An 18,294-nucleotide genomic window follows, 5' to 3' on the forward strand; every position below is an offset into this window, starting at 1 on the left:
CAGTTTCTGGTTCATGGCTCTGCAGTGTCATGTCACCCCATCAGCAGTGATATGAACCAGTAAGGTGCTGGAAGAAGATGTTGGTTAGTAATAATACCATTGTTCCTTAGCAATTAACTTTATTTCCTTTCGGGAAAAGAAAGGGGAGGACTGTTGTGAAATTCACATTTTAACAAGTTCCCATTAGAGCACTTCCCTCCAGCACTAGCTTAGAAAGCTGGGAGCGTTGCCATTCCCACAAATCCCATTAAAGAACAAGAATGAACCGTAGCATGAGTCACAGTGATATATTACTGATGGCCTAACATGTTTCTTCAAGCTTGGTTACTCTGAATTCATTATGGTAATTAATTTCACTATCTTGGAAGAGGTCTAAGCTGTCTCTACATCAAGTATCTGAATGACCAATCCAGTCCTTTGTGGCATTTTTCCCCATGTGCTAATTTTTAAAAGCCTCAATTGGTTCAGATATAAAGCATTGCTTTACAGCCTGGGTATTTTTGTTTGTTTGTTTGTTTGTTTGTTTGTTTGTTTGGAGAATTTTTGTGGACTTGTTCTCCCAAAATTTTTATGTCGAGGCCCTAACCCCTAGTGTATTAGTATTTGGAGATGGGGCCTTTGGAGGTGCTTATGGCTCCTTGTGGCCATGAAGATGTGGCTCTCAGAATAGGATTTGTGTTCTTATATGAAGCACACAAAAAAGTACATTATTGTCTAACCATTATCCTATATACCTGTAACTGATACATAATATTGAATATAAACTGTAATTGAAAAATGGAATGTAAAGGTCACTAAAAAAGAAAAAGAAGAGATTAGTGACGAGAGCTTGCTCTGTCACTAAGCCATGGACACACAATGAGAAGGTAGCTTTCCTCAAGCCAAGAAGACAGCTGTCACCAGGGGCCAAATCAGCCAGAACCTTGATCTTGCACTTCCTAGCTCTAGAACTGTAAGAAAATAAATTTCTGTTTTTAAGCCATCAAGTCTATGGTATTTTGTTATGGCAGCCTGAGCAGACTATGGTAGGTAGCCTGAGCAGACTACTGCAAGGATGAAGTTGGATTCAGAAGAACTGAAGGAGAATATTAAGTACTTTTTGGTAGTTGAAAGACAAAGTCATACCTTAAAACATACACATAAATGTAGGGTTGTTTAATTTGTAGGAGCTTATTTTATAAATGAAAACATACTAAACACTGTCCACTGACTTGTTTTTTTCACTTAGTCTATCTTGGGTACCTTCCATGCCTGTCACTCAGGTCTACCCCATTCTTTTTAAAGGCTACAGAGTATATGTGGCATGGGTGTGTGATAATTTCATTAACTAGTCCACAATTGATGGATATTTAGGTTGTTCCATTTGTCACTACAATAAAAAATGTTACTGTGAACATCCCTGGGTAGTTTGTCAACACAGTTCTATAGGACAGCCATACAATTAGGATTGCTTACCATAGAGGTTATACAGTGACAACATTGAAATGTCCAAACAGGCCCTCCAAAATATGTTAATTTATATTTTTAAGGGTTTGTGAACTAAATCATTTATTGTAGTAATTTGAATAGTGTCTCCCAAAAATTTTCATCCACCCAGAACCATGTGACTTTATTTGGAAATAGGGGCTTTGCGGATGTAATTAGTTAACATGAAGTAAATTATGATAGGTCCTAAATCCAATGACTGGTATCCTCATAAGAGGAAAGACACAGATGCACAGAGAAGTCCATGTGACAATGGAGGGAGGCAGAGACTGGAGGGATGTGGCTATAAACCAACAATTGGCAGAGCCACCAGCAGCTAGGAAGAGGCAAGGAAAGATTCCTCCCTCAAGCCTACAGAAAGAGATCACAGCCCCACCAACACGTTGATTTTGGTCTTCTAGCCTACTGAAGTAAGAGAGACCGTATTTCTGTTGTTTTAAGCCACCCAGTTTCTAGTACTTTGTTACAGCGTCCCTAGTAAAATAGTACAAGTATCTAAAAAAGGTTCCCTATAAATGAATGAAGTTAATCAGGGTTAGCTTCAGTGGGAAATAAGTAGTAATAAAAGCTGCCTAGTCAAATCCTAAACTTCCAAATATATATGAAAAGTTTAATTTCCTAATTGCTATGATTGATTGCTTTAATAAAGTGATTTTTTAAATTTGGCTTAATTACAAAAGAAAGACATTTATTGTATGAAATGGAAACTATAATAAAATACAAGTAAAAAGAAAAACCCTGTCATGCCCCCCATAAAATTTTCCCAGGCATGTTGATTTCAACTCTTCCAGATGGTTTTGATTTATATTTAGACTTATTTAGCGTACTGTTTTATAACACAATATTTCATAAAGACCCATATTTTTATTTTTAAAAAAAAGCAAAGCAAAGCCCTGGCTGGTATGGCTCAGTGGTTTGAGCACCAGCCTGTGAACCAAAGGGTCACTGGTTCTATTCCCAGTCAGGACACATGCCTGGGTTGAGGGCCAGGTCCCCAGTTGGGGCACGTAAGAGGCAACCACACATTGATGTTTCTCTCCCTTTCTTCCTTCCCATCTCTCTAAAGATAAATAAATAAAATATTTTCTAAAAAAGCAAAGAAAAAAGTATAACTACATTTGTATTTCAGGTGGGGTTCTTATTTGTTTTTTTGTCTCTTACAGTTCTGCCAGATGTTCAGGCTTCATTGCTTTTATACAGCTCTGGCTGTGATTCCACCCTCTTCCCCACCCAGCCTGCAGCTGGAGTCACATCCATTTCCCTAAGACCCTGACTAGTCTTGCTACTCTTCTTAGATAAGAGTAATTGTTTAGAATATGTGTGTACTAGATAAATCTTGCTTTTAGATACAGTTAATGTTAGTACTTTAAAGGCTCTGGGAGTGCTATAGTAAGGAGACATTTGTTAATCTAGCAGTTACCAAACTTCTGTGGCCAAGAAAGCCTTTCTCTCTCTCTCTCTCTCTCTCTCTCTCTCTCTCTCTCTCTCTCTCTCTCTCTCTCTTTTTCAAACTATCAACGTCTTGTATAACTAGTGTTCTGAAGAACACAGCTAATTTTGGGTAAGAACTCAAGCTAACTTAGGTTCAGACTGAATTTTGTTATTGTAAGAGTGGTTTTGCCTTGAAGTGAATCTAGTTGATAATGTTTCTACTGCTCCCATCTCTTGAGGCTGTGTACCTTTAAATCCCCTTCCCAAGGACATTATCCAGCTTTTAATAATCGTTGACCTCCCCATTTCATTTCCTTCCTATATTCCCCCTGCCCTTGAATTCCTCTTCACTAACCCTGCTTGTTAAGAGGCCCCAGTAGTATTGAACCCCCTAAGCAACTGCATAATTAGGCTTATTTTGGGTATGATCATACCTTTCAGATACCCTGTGCTGATTTCCAGGCCATCAGTATCACAGTGAGTCTGTCTCCCCAGGATTGCCCCCACCGCCCCCCCACCCCTGCCCTTTGGGAGCTGGTCCTGAATTTTCCAGCTCAGATTAAATTTTTTTCCAAGGCAGCAGCCAACATATTGTGTTCTCTATCTTGGGAGAAAAAAAGCACTGAATAGATAAAGTTAGGGATTGGGAATATTTTGCAGAGAAAGACAAAATCACTGTGCTAGGTACTAGTGTAGTGTTTTATGCAGGTTATCTTATTTTCCAACATGCCATGAGAGAAGAGCCCAAAGGCAGTGGTCTAGGCTTCCAACAGGTGAGCCAGCCTTGTTCCAAAGCTCGTGTTCTTTTCTCTCTAACATGCTGCCCTGTACCATCTTCCACTTAGTGAGTATATCCTAATTGTGGGTAATCTACTTGAGGGAAGGGGAATGTTCTCAGGGGATTCAGAATAGAAGATCTATAAATACCAAATATTGCCACCTGCATCTCAGCTGTTGATATGTTACAGAGCTGCATCAGGAACAAATTGTTTAAAAGGAGGATCCCCTAACACCCAACACTCCCCACCAACTCCTACCTTCCAGGCCACAGAAATCCCAAGCAAAACTAATGCTTCTGTTGAAAAACATACAGTATATATATATTGGCATGGAAATCTGTCCGTGATACAGTATTTGTGAAATGAGAATAAAACTAAGTTACATGACAACATGTACACTGTGAGCCCATTATATATATTTGTGTGTGTATATATATATATATATTTACAAATGTATACAAAGATTCATCCACTGGTTAATAAAAGTTATTCTTGGTACAGTGTGGGAGACTGTTGGAAAGACATTAATTACAAGGAGGTCTTTACTTTTTATTTACATATGTTTCTGTATTGCTTTGTTTTTATTTTACCACTAGCTTGTTTTGTATTTTATAATTAATAAATAAAACTATTTACATATTAAGAAAAAAACAACAGCTGCTTCTGCCACCAAGGAGGGCATCAGTACTATGGTGGTGGCTTAAAAATCATGAATCTTGTGTAAACTAGCAGTGATATTTGCTCATTTCCATTGCTATTGCCTTATCTGAAATGTTCCCTACCCCTACCGCCACTGACTACTTCCTTCCACAGTTAGCACAGGAAGGTGGAGAAGGGAAGAGCAGAACAAAAGGGATCAACTTCTCACCTTTACTGCCAAAATCAACTGCCTGGAACTTTCCAAGGGCTCTGATGCTGAGCAGTGGATGTAGTTACTTATGGAATGGATGAGCTCTTGCTGTCTTTGTCCTGGTGGCAATGCTTGCCACCAGGCAAAGCATTGTCCTTCCTCAGTCTGGCCTCAGTCTGAGCTGATGAGAATGACATACACCTCAGTAAATGCTGTGACTCCCTGAACCTTCAGCCTGAACTGTAACACTTTGATCCCTAAGGTCCTTGCCATCAATCCTCCCTCCCTCCAACTAGCCATCTTGCATCCTTGTGAGAGATTAATCCTTCTAAACTCCTGATTTAACTCTGTCACTTCTCTGCTCAATGCCTATGCCATATGTTTTGTTAAGTTTAAACTGCCATTTTTATTATGTGCACTTATACTGACTAGCATGGATTGACCTACATAATATATTTATTATAGAAAAGGAGCTTACGGACTTCCGCTCAAGATGGAGGCATAGGTGGATGTACTGTGCCTCCTCGCACAATCAAGATAGGGACAACAATTTAGAAACAGAATAACAACCAGAAATGACAGAAAATTGATCTGAATGGAAGTCAGACAACCAAGAAGTTGAAATTGACCATTCATCCAGACCCGTAGGAGGGGTGGAGTCAGGCAGCTGGGCATGGGTCGGGGTGTGGAGAGCAGAGAGCATTGGGACTGGCACATAAGGCCTCTGGGGGCAAGTAAGGCATCCGAGGTGCGCAAGACCGCAGCGGATAGATCCTGAGTATGCAACCGGCAGCTGGCAGACTCTGGCAGAGGGGTGGCAACTGGCAGACCCAGTGAGGTGGAGATTGTGAAGCAAGGCACTGCGAGCCACCCATCTATTTCCCACGATCCCAGCCCTGGGAAATAGAGTCTCAGGACACTGATTGAGGACGCCTGTGGAAGTTGTGCACGGAGAGACACCCAGCCTCACAGGAAAAGTCCTTGGAGGGTCCCACAGTGTGCACAAGCCCACCCACACGGGAATTGGCACCAGAGGGGACCAGTTTGCCTGGGGGAAGCAGCAGAAGGGACTGAGGTCCCAAGGAGAACGGAGCAAGTGCCATTGTTCCCTCTTGACCCCGCCCCCACATACAACATCACAACCCAGCGGCTGGGGTGCCCAGCCCTGGTGAACACCTAAGGCTGCACCCCTCACCATAACAGGTGCGACCAGACCAAAAAAAAGAGAGAGAGAGAGAGAGAGAGAGAGAGAGAGAGAGATGGCTCAAACAGAAGAACAAATCAAAGCCCCAGAACTCGTCCTTTTAAGCGACCGAGAGATAGCCAACCTATCAGATGCACAGTTCAAAACACTGGTGATCAGGAAGCTCACAGAATTGGTTGATTTTGGTCTCAAATTAGATGAACAAATGCAGGCTACAATAAGTGAAATGAAGAAAAATACACAGGGAACCAATAGTGATGGAAAGAAAGCTGGGTCTCACATCAATGGAGTAGACCAGAAGGAAGAAAGACACAACCACACAGAAAAGAATGAACAAATAAGAATTCAAAAAAAAATGAGGAGAGGCTCAGGAACCTCCAGGACATCTTTAAATGTTCCAACATCCAAATTATAGGGGTACCAGAAGGAGAAGAGGAAGAACAACACGTGGAAAACTTATTTGAACAAATAATAAAGGAGAACTTCCCTAATATGGCAAAGGAAATGGACTTCCAGGAAGTCCAGGAAGCTCAGAGAATCCCAAACAAGTTGGACCCAAGGAGGAACACACCAAGGCACATCATAATTGCATTAGCCAAGGTAAAAATGAAGGAAAGAATCCTAGAAGCAGCAAGAGGTAAGGAGATAGTAACCTACAAAGGAGTTCCCATCAGACTGTCAGCTGATTTCTCAAAAGAGACCTTACAGGCAAGAAGGGGCCGGAAAGAAGTATTCCAAGTCATGAAAGGCAAGGACCTACATCCCAGATTGCTCTATCCAGCAAAGCTTTCATTTAGAATGGAAGGGCAGATAAAGTGCTTCTCAGATAAGGTCAAGTTAAAGGAGTTCATCATCACCAAGCCCTTATTTTGTGAAATGTTAAAGGGACTTATCTAAGAAAGAGAAGATAAAAAAACATGTATAGTAAAATGACAGCAAACTCACAGTTATTAACAACCACACCTAAAACAAAACCAAAAGAAACTAAGCAAACAATTAGAACAGGAACATAACCACAGAAATGGAGATCACATGGAGGGTTAGCAACAAGGGAATGGGAAAAGGAGAGAGGGGGAAAAGGTATGGAGAATAAGTAGCATAGATGGTAGGTAGAAAATAGACAGGGGGAGGGCAAGAATAGTATGGGAAATGTAGAAGCTAAAGAACTTATGACACATGGACATGAACTAAAGGGGGAATGTGGGTGGGAGAGGGTGTGCAAGGTGGAGGGGAGTGAAGGGGGAAATCAGACAACTGTAATAGCATAATCAATAAAATATATTAAAAAATAAAGAAAAGGAGCCTACAAAGTTATAAGTAGGATATCTCATTTCTGTTCTTAACTATAGTCATTTTCACAGTAAAATACCTGAGAAAATATATTTTCAAATGGAGACAGTGCTTATCCATGAATACTAGACTTTCAAGGGCTCTTAATTATTTTTTCCCTTCCCAAACACCTTTACTTGATCACTTCAGATCTTTACAACCTGTCATATGACTACATGCCTTTTCAGTCTTCACTCTGCTACTCCCTAGAGCTCTTCCCATTCCAGTCCAGTCAGGATAGACAGTGGTCTTGGAACTTGCTCTGCACTTTCCCCACTGGTCAGAACACTGAGCCTGACAAAATCTTGTCTGGCTTGTCAGGCCTAGGCTTGAAACTTCCTCCAAGATCCCTCCCCTTACTCTCCAAGAAATGTGTGCTGATTTTGCTTGAGTTCCTTTCTCATGTTTATGGTTTATGGTTAGGGTTACTCTATATACCATCCCTAAGTGATATCCATACCCTTAAGAGATGGGGTGTGGGGCAGAAAGGCTAAACCCAGCTGCTTTTCAGTCAGAGTGAAGGAATGTTTAAAGTAGGGAGAAGGAAGGAATGAGGGAATGGCCCCAGGGTTAAGATCCCTCAGAGACTCTACTGTCAGGTGTAGCAGTGAACCACCTTTCTGTGTGCACAGAGTGGTACAGGGATAATAAAAATATGTTTGGGCTTTACTTTTTTCCATCAAAAAATATTAAAAACTTGTCTTGGCTGGTATATCTCAGTGGATTGAGCACCAGCTTGTGAACCACAGGGCTGTCAGCTCAATTCCCAGTCGGGGCACATGCCTGGGTTGTGGGCCAGGTCCGCAAGAGGCAACCACACATTGATGTTTCTCATCCTGTCTTTCTCCCTCCCTTTCCCTCTGTCTAAAAATTGTGTGTGTGTGTGTGTGTGTGTGTGTGTGGTGTGTGTGTACACAAACTTGCCCTGGCTGGGTGGTTCAGTTGGTTGGAGCATCATCTTGTACACCAAAAGGCCATGGGTTCAATTCCCTTATCAGTGCACATACCTAGGATGCAGGTGTGATCCTTAGTTGGGGTGCAGAGGAAGGCAAACAATCAATATTTCTCTCACATCGATGTTTCTCTCTCTACTACCCTCTTTCTTTTTCTTTCTCTTTCCTTCCCTCTCTCAAATCAATAAACATATCCTCAGGTGAGGATTTAAAAAAAAAACCTTGACTGGACTCCAAGGGGAAAAATTCAACTTTATTGACTAAAAAGTTTAATGAAAATTGAAAAAAAGAAAAGCAAGAAAATTGACCTACATTTTCATCACTAAAATGGTATATATTTCAAAAGTAGCAATATAAAAAAACGCTTATAAATTTTTCACCTTAAATTATATTGACACTTGGCAGTCACCTGAGCTCTGTGGGCCAGGGCAGCTCATCCACTGGGGTAAACCTTAAAGCCTGAGGCTGAAGATGAACCTGCCTGAGACAGACACTGTACCCTCAGAAGCTCTACAGGTGAGAACATCAAGATTCTCCCCTGGTCTTCAGTCTACCTCAGGTCTTATTCTAGCAGAGATACTTCTATGTTAACACAGCAGATTTCCTGAGTCTCAGGACTCCCGTTATTTGTCTTGCCTCATCATCCAGTATCCCTTGAGGATAAGTACTGTCTCACACTTTTCCCACCTTCTTCTGATGAAGGCATAGTGGATCATCAAGAAATTCCTGTTTATGATGATGGTGATGAAGAAATAGCTTGAGAGAAAGTGACTTCACCCATGTGTGTTAACTTATTTTCTTTAAAACAGCACACCTACTTAGTTGAAATCATATGCAGCAATGTTCCAAGTTGTGCATGCCTAGAACCCAGTGCTCCTGCCTCCTTCACTCACACTGCTGGACTATCTCAACATTACCACCTGTTAATAGGTGTGGCCCCACACATAGGCATGTGCCTTCTTGTGTGTGATTTATCTGACAATCTTTCATAGGCATTGCTTATGCAAAACATATCCTAAAAATATTTCTCCCACAGACCTAAAGTATGCCCAAAATTTTCACCATTACTTAATTTTTTGCAGTAAGAACCCTGTTACTGGGGAGGAAAAATACATTGTTATTTTCACCTAATGACACCTTAGCTCTAATTAGTTTATCTGCCAGGCCACCCATTGCTCTGAACTCCCACAGCATTTAGAATATACATTTTTATCATTGCACTCACCACAGTGTATTGAAATATCTTTCCTTGCTTGCCCAAGCCACTGTGAGTTCCTGCAGGCTACAGCTCCCAGTACAAGGTCAGCATGGCATATAGTAGACCCTCTACTATTCCAAAAATATTGCTGTACCAAACTTAACCAACTTGTTTCTTAGGCAAGCCATGGAGAGTTCTGAGATAAGGAGTGCCTTAAAAAGGTGAGTCAAAGGATATAAAGTCTTGCAGTGAGGAAAGTTTCCATCAAATGCAGTACTTGATTGGCTTCTGCAAGGGGTGAGAGGCCAACCAAAGACAAACTTGCTCCTGTCACAATTTGGTTAACCTTGGCCAGTGGCTTCACCTCGAAAATGGGGAGACTCTGCCTGCACTGATAAAGAGAATTACCCTCAATAAATAAAAGTATGTTAGTGACTGGTCAAATTTAACCTCATAGTTGAGTATACCCCATTCCAAAGAGGCTGAGCCTTCTTCTTGGGGACAGGGTATGCATCATACATATTTCTTATGTTCTCATGAGTCTGACAGAGTCTGGCGCATTATTAGGAACCAAAAAAAAAAAATAGCTAACAATTATATAGTGCTTACTATATGCCAGATACATTACTCTAAGCATTTTATGAGTTTTAACTCATTTAAAACTCACAATAATGAGGCAGCTACTATTACCCCCATTTTACAGATGGGGAAACCAAAGCACACAGGAATTTATATGACTTACCCAATGTCACAATGTCACATGTTTGAGAGCATGGGCTCCAGAGTCCATGCTCTCAAACACTTTGCTTTAGTGCATTTAAATAAGAGTGAATAATTCCCTCCCTGCACTGTATTTTTATAGATGTTTGAACCTCCTGGTGCAACACTTAAGGTACTGTCTGCCCTGCTAGATTGTCATTAGCGCAGGGTCATTCTGTGAATTTTACTACCCTCAATTCCTAGGGCAGTATTACCGTGTAGTAGCTTGATTAGTGTGCCTGCCTGTGGCCACCAGAAGGCACTGTGGCCACACGTCCCCTTTTCCCTCCCCTCTGAGCGACTCGAGGGGGCGGAGCCAGCGCTGGGCGGAGCCTCTGAGACGCCCTAGGGGGAGCAATCCCGGCGGGCCGCGCGCGCGGCCGCTTTTGAATGTCTCTGAGAGGGTCTCTGCCTGGGAGCGGAGGGACTCTCCAGGCTTCCGGGCGCAGTTCGTCTGCACCGGAGCTGGGTTGAGGTGCCAGAATACCATGAGGCGCCGGTAAGTGACGGCCGGTCCCGTGCGATCCCCGCGTCCGGAGCTATCTTGCCGCGCAGGACTTCTCCTTGGGCCTGGAAGCGCCCTGGGCCCACCTGCAGGCCCCGCGGGGGCCTGGGCTCGGGCCGCGGAGGGGCTGTCGGGTTGGGGAGCCGGTTGGCGAGGCCGCGTTTTCCGGGGTGAAACACCCTGCCCGGCCCCGGCGAGGGAGCTCTAGTCTGCGGGCGCTGGAGGCGTGGGAAGGCCCGAGGGGTCGGGCAGGGAGAGGCATTGACGGAACCTGCTGTCACGTACTTATCTTCGGGTGGAGCCGACATCTGCAGCCCGGGGAAGGGGAAGGACGGGACGCGGGAGGCGACCAGTTTGAGGACAGGTTTTCCCGAGAGCCGCTTTAGGCCCGGCCTCGGAATTTCCTTCTTTTCCTAGGGCTTCTTGGCTTCCTGACGGATAAGCTTTTGTTTAGCAGGACGAAAACTTGACATTACTGCATAAGAATTGCTGATTACAACTTTAAAAACCTCGTTTATTTTCTGAAAAGTTCAGTAACCACCTAGGCTTTTATTGCCCTCTTAAATTTGGCTTAAATTGTGGAGATAACAAAGAGTCGATTTGGGTTTGTGTGTGTGTGTGGCTTATAAAGTTCCTTGAAAACAGAGTTGTCTATGTCAGTTGTTTTGCAGATTCAAAAAAACTAACAAAAATTCTGTAAAAATCACAAGTTTAGCACCAGCAAAAATTCTGAAAAACTAATCCACATAGTAGCTTAAACTTGTAAATAGCTTAACCTGCTTTTTGTAAAACCAGCTCCAGACTTGAATCAGAACTTTATACGTTGAGGATTTTACATGGCTAATAACTAACACTGCAGTAATAACAATGGTTACTATTTATTTTGTGCTTTCTCCCTGCAAACGCTGTTTTGAGAGCTTTGTTTTGGGACAGGTACTATTATCCCTATTTGACAAGGAGGAAACTGAGGCACGGAGAAGTTAAGTACCGTATGTAAGTTTACGCAGCTACTAATGGTTGGAACCCTAGCAGGCTTGTGACTGTTGTTGCTACTCTGTTGCTTCCTTTGTATGTGGCTCTTTTCAGTTCACAAAGCAGTTTCATTTCATTTACTTCCCACGACTTGGGATGTAATATACATATACGTAAGGGGTGTTTGTGTACATAGGTATTCACACACTATAAAATCGAGTGGTCCTCTCTTGTTGACCATGCTTGAGTTTTATGCACTGAGCAAAACATCCATTGGGTATTTTAAGATAAATGGAGTTCATGAAGTTCATGTTTGTGTTTCAGTTAATAGTTTTAATTCCTTTGTATCATTTCCTGAAAGTGGAGAATAGTTCAAAACCTATGTGTTCCTGAAAATGTCATTATATACTAATGTTTTTATTCTGAAAACTTATCAAGTGGTCACTCTGTACTTGGAATGATTAACTGCTCCGTGACAAGAAATATGGTTCAAAAGAGAAATCATTTAATAAGAAAACAGTAGTTTACGCTATTAACAACAGAGCATTTAAATTCATTCATCAGTTATCAAGGTTTTGATTGCCTCTATGCCCATCACAGTGTTAGCCCAGTGGCTATGCAACGGAAATGTCTAAGCAACAAACCTGAAGGAGGTTAGTGTAGTTTGAGGTATGAGATTAACAAACACATATATCTGTGTTGGTATAATGAATATATGCTGAACTAAACTGAGCAACTCAGTAAAGCTTCTACAAAGAACTGACAAGTGAAGGATGGATATAGGCCATTGAATAGAAAAGTATGAATGGGGAATTTTAGTGAGGAGACTGTTCAAAGACCTGGAATTGAGAATGAAAATTCTCAATTTTCTAGGGAACAGTAAATAAATCTTGTCTATTTGGAAAGTTCCTACTGAGAAAAACAAGATGTGGGCAAGACTATGAGGAGTATTGTATAAGACATATGTCAAAGAAGTTTACACTTGAGATACATAGATATAAAGATATCTAGATATATGTATCTATAGACATATATATATTAGCAGGGAGAGATATGATTTTGGAAGTTTTAAGGCTTTTAGAATGAATGGTTCTCAATGGGAGCTATTTTGCCGCCCACGCCAGGGAACATTTGGCAATGTCACAAGAGAGGGGGAGGGGAGGTGCCATTGGCATCCAGTGGATAGAGGCCAGGAATGCTACTGAACATCCTAAGATAGGATAAGCCCCTCCATAAGAAATAATTATCCCAAACATCAGTGGTCCCGGAACTGAGAAATGCTGTTTTAAATTGTTTGTATGGCCATCTCTGCTTCCATGTGCTGTAGATAAGTATGTGTGGTGCATTTTAGGAGCATGTACAAGCAATGTTCAAGTTGGAGAGAAGGTGGCTTAGAGACCTCAAAAAGGAAGAAGGCTGTTGTGTGAGTCCTGGGGAAGGGAGAGACTGGAGGAGATAGGATGAGACCATGAGAATGGACAAGTAGTGGTAAAACAAGACAATTATTTAAATAACATTTTTTCTAAGTTTGAAAATAATGCTTGTTCATTGTAGGAAATTTAGGAAATGTAGAGAAAGTGTCAGGGGGAGAAACAGTTATAACCACCCCCCAAACAGGAAGAACAACTTGTTACCATTTTCATGTAGAATAGTTCCTTTCAAATCTGTTTTTACGCTGGTAACTATTTTCCCTTTTATAAAAGTAGGATTATGTATTTTTCTCCCTATGGCAATTGGGCATTTTCTGTTTTGTTTTGTTTTGTTTTTGACTCAGCATATCATGAGTATTTCTCATTCTTCATTCTTTGAAAAATGTTCTTTTTAATGGTCAGTCTTTGTTTTTTGTATGTATTCTTTTGAAATTGGGAAATTTGCTTTGTATTCACAGGAGAGATTTGAAGGAAGAAATATTAGAATATGATGACTGATTTAACTATAGAAAACAATGAGGGTGAAAGACTGCAGTATCTCCAAGGTTTTAAATCTGGAACCCTAAATGAATGGTGGAGCTACTGAAATAAATTGGCATTTTTATAATACTTTTTATCTTAGGTAGGTAAACTGCTATTCATAGAGACAGACAATGAGATTTTAATGAGGACCCTAGATGCCTATCACCTCATATCTTGCTAAAACTCCTATAATTTTCCTTTGTTTTTCTTTTTGCTTGTTTGTTTTAAGCTTATTTTTCAGTTTCTTCTTAGCAAGTCTTCTTCCCCTTTCCTCTTCTTGGAAAGGTTTTTAGAAATACATTTTCTATTAGAATCCTAAATAAGTTTGTTGGTGTTAAATTTTACTTTGAGCAATGAAGGACTAGTTTGGGATTTTTAAATGTATAATATGCTACAGTTTATGAGCAAGAGGTGAGTATAACTTCATGGAGAGCAGGAATTATCTTTAAACACGCTTGGCCAGTGATGCGATGCCTCATAACATCATACCATACATTGTTATTTCATCAATCTTTACACTTGTTAATCTGTAGCGGTTAATTTGGTGCTGTCTGGAAAATGTATTTAGGAAAGTAAATTAAAAAAAAAAACCTTAAACCTAATACACATGGTATACATTTTTCAAATTAGATAGGATATAACTTTACATTGTTGGATTAAAATGCTGTGTTTTCTACTTTGTGTTCATCTCCAGGTATCTTCTGATAGCTAGTATCCATTACCTTTGGGCAAGTGTTACATTTTCTTCTTTGTTCTTGGTACACAATGAGGGTAGAAATGGGAGAGGGGTGAATATTAAGGGTCTAGCTCCAGTATATTAAATTCAAGAATAGGTGACTGTTAGGCACTCACGTGAGGCTGACTTGTGGGCATTTGGAGAAATGAATCTAGAGTTTAGGGGAAACATTGAAATGAACTGTTCTTCTTTTTTTAAAAAAATGAGTATGTTAAATTTGATTACAGTTGAGTCTTGAACCTGGGAGTCATTAGTACCTCCTTAAGGTAGTGTCTGACTCCTCTACTGGAGAAGGGAATATATTCTCTAAGAGAAGGGTGGCATTTTCAAACTTCAACATACATTCTGATTTTAGCCCTGGTGACATAGTGATAACAAACTGCTGCAACTGATAGGGATGTGCAGTAATTATCAGTCTAAGCATTGGGGTGTAAGAAAGATTAAGAACCATTGTTATAAAAGGACTCGAACATCATCTTTTGTTGATTACTTTAATTCTGCAAGGCCAATGTACCCTTATTTCAAGATCTTAGGGTATAACTTCTCATACTGACCAGGTCTACAAATATTAGTCACAAGTGTTAATAGATGTGTAATAGATAAATCCCAAATCACAAAGATGAGTGTTTAAATTAGTTTATATTAATTTGTTTTTTGGAGAGTCATATACCTTATAGGTATATCCTTCCATATGTAGGGAGCTTATCTTAAAAGCATCAGAAATACCTTTAGTAGCTAAACAAGGGGTCAGAAAGGATCCTTAAGGCGACTTATTTTGTATATGTGTGTATGTACATTTCCATTTATGAGTTTAAGAAGACAATTAGGAAGGGTTAGAGTATTTTTCCTCCCTGTGAATATTTCCAGAAAAATAACTGGAATAGGGATATTCAGTAAAACAGACTAGTAAGATAATCATCTGCTTGGCTTAAGAATTGAAGTCTTCCCAAAGATTTAGATGTTTATATAGCCATTTAAGATGTATAGTATAGTATTAATACACTTTAATTTTGTTGAAACATAATACTTGGCATTTAAATACAAAATATTAAAAGCCCTAAAGGGAAACATCTTCCTTTCACCTCATTCCCCAGCCACACATAGCCTATCTCTAGAAGTGACATTTGTTCCCAGTTTCTTTCTTTGAATATCGAAAGATATTCAGTAAATAAACAAGCAATCACTCATGTATACATTTTGTTTTTAGTTGTTTTTTTTTTTTTTTTTTTTACTGTTATTGATTTGAGAGGGGTCAGGGGAGAGACAGACAGACAGACAGACAGACAGACATCCACTTGTTCTACCTATCTATTCACTCACTGGTTGATTCTTGTATGTGTCCTGACCCGGGATTGAACCTGTAACCTTGGTGCATCAGAATGGTGCTCCAACCAACTGGGATACCCAGCCAGGGCCACATTTTGTTTTTACCTAAGTGGTAACATGCTGTTCTGTACCTGCCCCTCCCCTTTACAACTAAAGACAATAAGTCCTAAAGTCATTGAAAAAATTAACTCTGTTGGTCGAAAACCACTGATAAATGTAATGATAAACAACCACCTAGCTCTCAGAATTTAGTTAACTTCTTTTTCCCATTAATCCCAATTCTTTAATGTAGTATGCTCAGTGGCCCTAGTTATTAAAACTGAGGAAGAGGTGGTGAGAAGGCAATTCCCCTTTTGTAATTATTATTTCAGGGTGACTTGGTCATAAGAAAGTTGGAATTCAGTTTGGTCTAATTGGTTATAATGATGTGTAATCATATTGTCTGCATTGAGTCTACAGAAATTGGTATTTTTGTGCTTGACCTGCTTCCTGAATTTGACATTATTTCTTACACCAGCCTTCCATGGGAAATGGAATGAAGAGAAGGTGGTGTGATGAGCCCTGGCCGGTTGGCTCAGTTGGTTGGAGCGTTGTTCTGTGCCCCAGAAAAAAAGGTGGCTGGTTCAATTTCCTGTCAGGGCACATACCTGAGTTGTGGGTTTCATCTCCTGTCAAGCACGGGTCATGGATGGGTGGCAACCAGTCAATATTTCTCTCTCTCCCTTTCCCTTTCTCTAAAATCAATAAACATATCCTCCAGTGAGGATTTGCCTGGCAGGGGGGTGGGGGGAATGAGTCATCATTAAGTCAATAAAAAAAACTGTCAGGGTTTATTTCAGGTCATAGGTGTTTTGAGTTGTTCTGAACTTGGAATCAGAATGTGACTTAGCTTTATAATTTACAATGATTATTAGGCTCTGATAACTTGGTAAATTCACTTCCTCAGTAGGAATAAACTCAGCAAGTCTATGAGACATTCCTGGAAACTTGGTGGGGTACTCTTCACCCCAGACAGTGCATGAATAAGCCTGCCTGGCCCTGGCTGGTATGGTTCAGTGAGTTGAGGGTCGGCCTGCAAACCAAAAGGTGGCACTTTAGATTCTCCATCAGGGTAGGAGCTCCTTCTTTCTTTCTGCTGGGTAGTATTCCATTGTTTAAATGTACCACAGTTTTTTGATCCACTCATTTACTGATGGGCACTTAAGCTGTTTCTAGCACTTGGCTATTGTAAATTGTGCTGCTATGAACATTGGGATGCATAGGTTCTTTTGGATTGGTGTTTCAGGGTTCTTAGGATGTAATCACAGCAGTGGAATTGCTGGGTAAAAAAGGCAGTTTCATTTTTAGTTTTCTGAGGAAATTCCATATTGTCTTCCACACTGGCTGTACCAGTCTGCATTCCCACCAACAGTGCACTGGGGTTCCTTTTTCTCTACATCCTCTCCAACACTTGTGTTTTGTTGATTTGTTTATGATAGACATTCTCAGTGGTGTGAAGTAGTATCTCATGGTGGTTTAATTTTCATCTCTCTGATGGCTAGTGATGCTGAGCATCCTTTCATATGTCTCTGGGCCTGGCCTGCTTTGTGTCCTCCTTAGAGAAGTGTCTGTTCAAGTTTTTTGCCCATTTTTTAATTGGGTTGTTTGTCTTCCTGGAGTGGAATTGTGTGAGTTCTTTATATATTTTAGAGATCAAACCCTTGTCCAAGGTATCATTGGCAAATATGTTTTCCCATAGAGTTGGTTCTCTTTTCATTTTAATGCTGTTTTCTTTAACCATTCAGAAGCTTTTTAATTTGATGAGGTACCATTTGTTTATTCTTTCCTTTATGTTCCTTGCTCTATGGGGACATATTGGTGAAAATATTGCTGCGTGCATTGTCTGAGATTTTCCTGCCTATGTTTTTCTCTAGGACTTTTATGGTGTCACAAGTGAAATAAGCCAGACAGTGAGGGGCAAATACCATATGATCTCACCTTTAAGTGGAACCTAATCAACAAAACAAACAAGCAAGCAAAATATAACCAGAAACATTGAAATTAAGAACAATCTGACAGTAACCAGAGGGGAGAAGGGTGGGGATAATGCTGGGGGGAGGGTTTTTAGGAACAACTATGAAGGACACATGGACAAAACCAAGGGGCAGTGGAAGTAGGAGAGGGAGGTGGGGGTGGCTGGGGTTGGGGGGGTAGTGGTAGGGAGTAAATGCAGACAACTATACTTGAACAATACAATAATTAAAAAAAAAAACAAAGGAAGCTGAAAAGAAAGTACTTTTTTTCCCTCTATCCTGAAAAAGAAACAATAGTGTAGACAAAAAAAAAAAAAAAGATTCCCCATCAGGGCACTTGCATGGGTTATGGGCGAGATCCCCAGTTGATGGGTGTGAGAGGCAACAATAGATATATCTCTTCCTCTCCTCCCTTCCCCTCGCTCTAAAAATAAATAAATAAAATATATTTTTTTGAAGTACTGCCTATATTTGTTTTTGTGCTTCTCTTTTTCTCGCCTGTGTGGTTCACCTCTTTCCCCCAGTCCATGCTTTATCTGACACATTCTTTCAAAATGTTAACTTTCAGTTACATTAGACTCTAGAAGGGAGTTAAAGGCTCCAAGCAAGACCAATCAATGGAATGTATCATTACTTTGTCAGTGTAATAGTGTCTCATATAGTTTATAACAAGTACAGTTAACATACCATTTACTTTGTGACTTTTAGAGTACAAGTGTTTGCTGCCTTTGTTAACTCCTCTCCTCACCCCTTGTTCAAATATACCTAAGAAAGAAATGTCACACTTAGGGAATCATGTATTT

General features: G+C 40.5%; 1 protein-coding gene across 1 annotated transcript in view; it reads left to right on the forward strand.

Moving 5' to 3' along the window:
* The first annotated feature begins 10,342 nt into the window (after positions 1 to 10,342).
* The window catches only part of KATNBL1 (katanin regulatory subunit B1 like 1), a 42,942-nt gene continuing 34,990 nt past the window's right edge, over positions 10,343 to 18,294 (forward strand). The window contains exon 1 of the mRNA XM_045823485.1: positions 10,343 to 10,487. The gene's annotated coding sequence lies outside the window, so the exon portion shown is untranslated. The remainder of the gene's footprint in view (positions 10,488 to 18,294) is intronic.

The sequence above is a fragment of the Phyllostomus hastatus genome, unplaced genomic scaffold (genome assembly GCF_019186645.2).
Source record: "Phyllostomus hastatus isolate PE091 unplaced genomic scaffold, TTU_PhHast_1.1 phas_scaffold_501, whole genome shotgun sequence".
Classification (NCBI taxonomy): domain Eukaryota; kingdom Metazoa; phylum Chordata; class Mammalia; order Chiroptera; family Phyllostomidae; genus Phyllostomus; species Phyllostomus hastatus.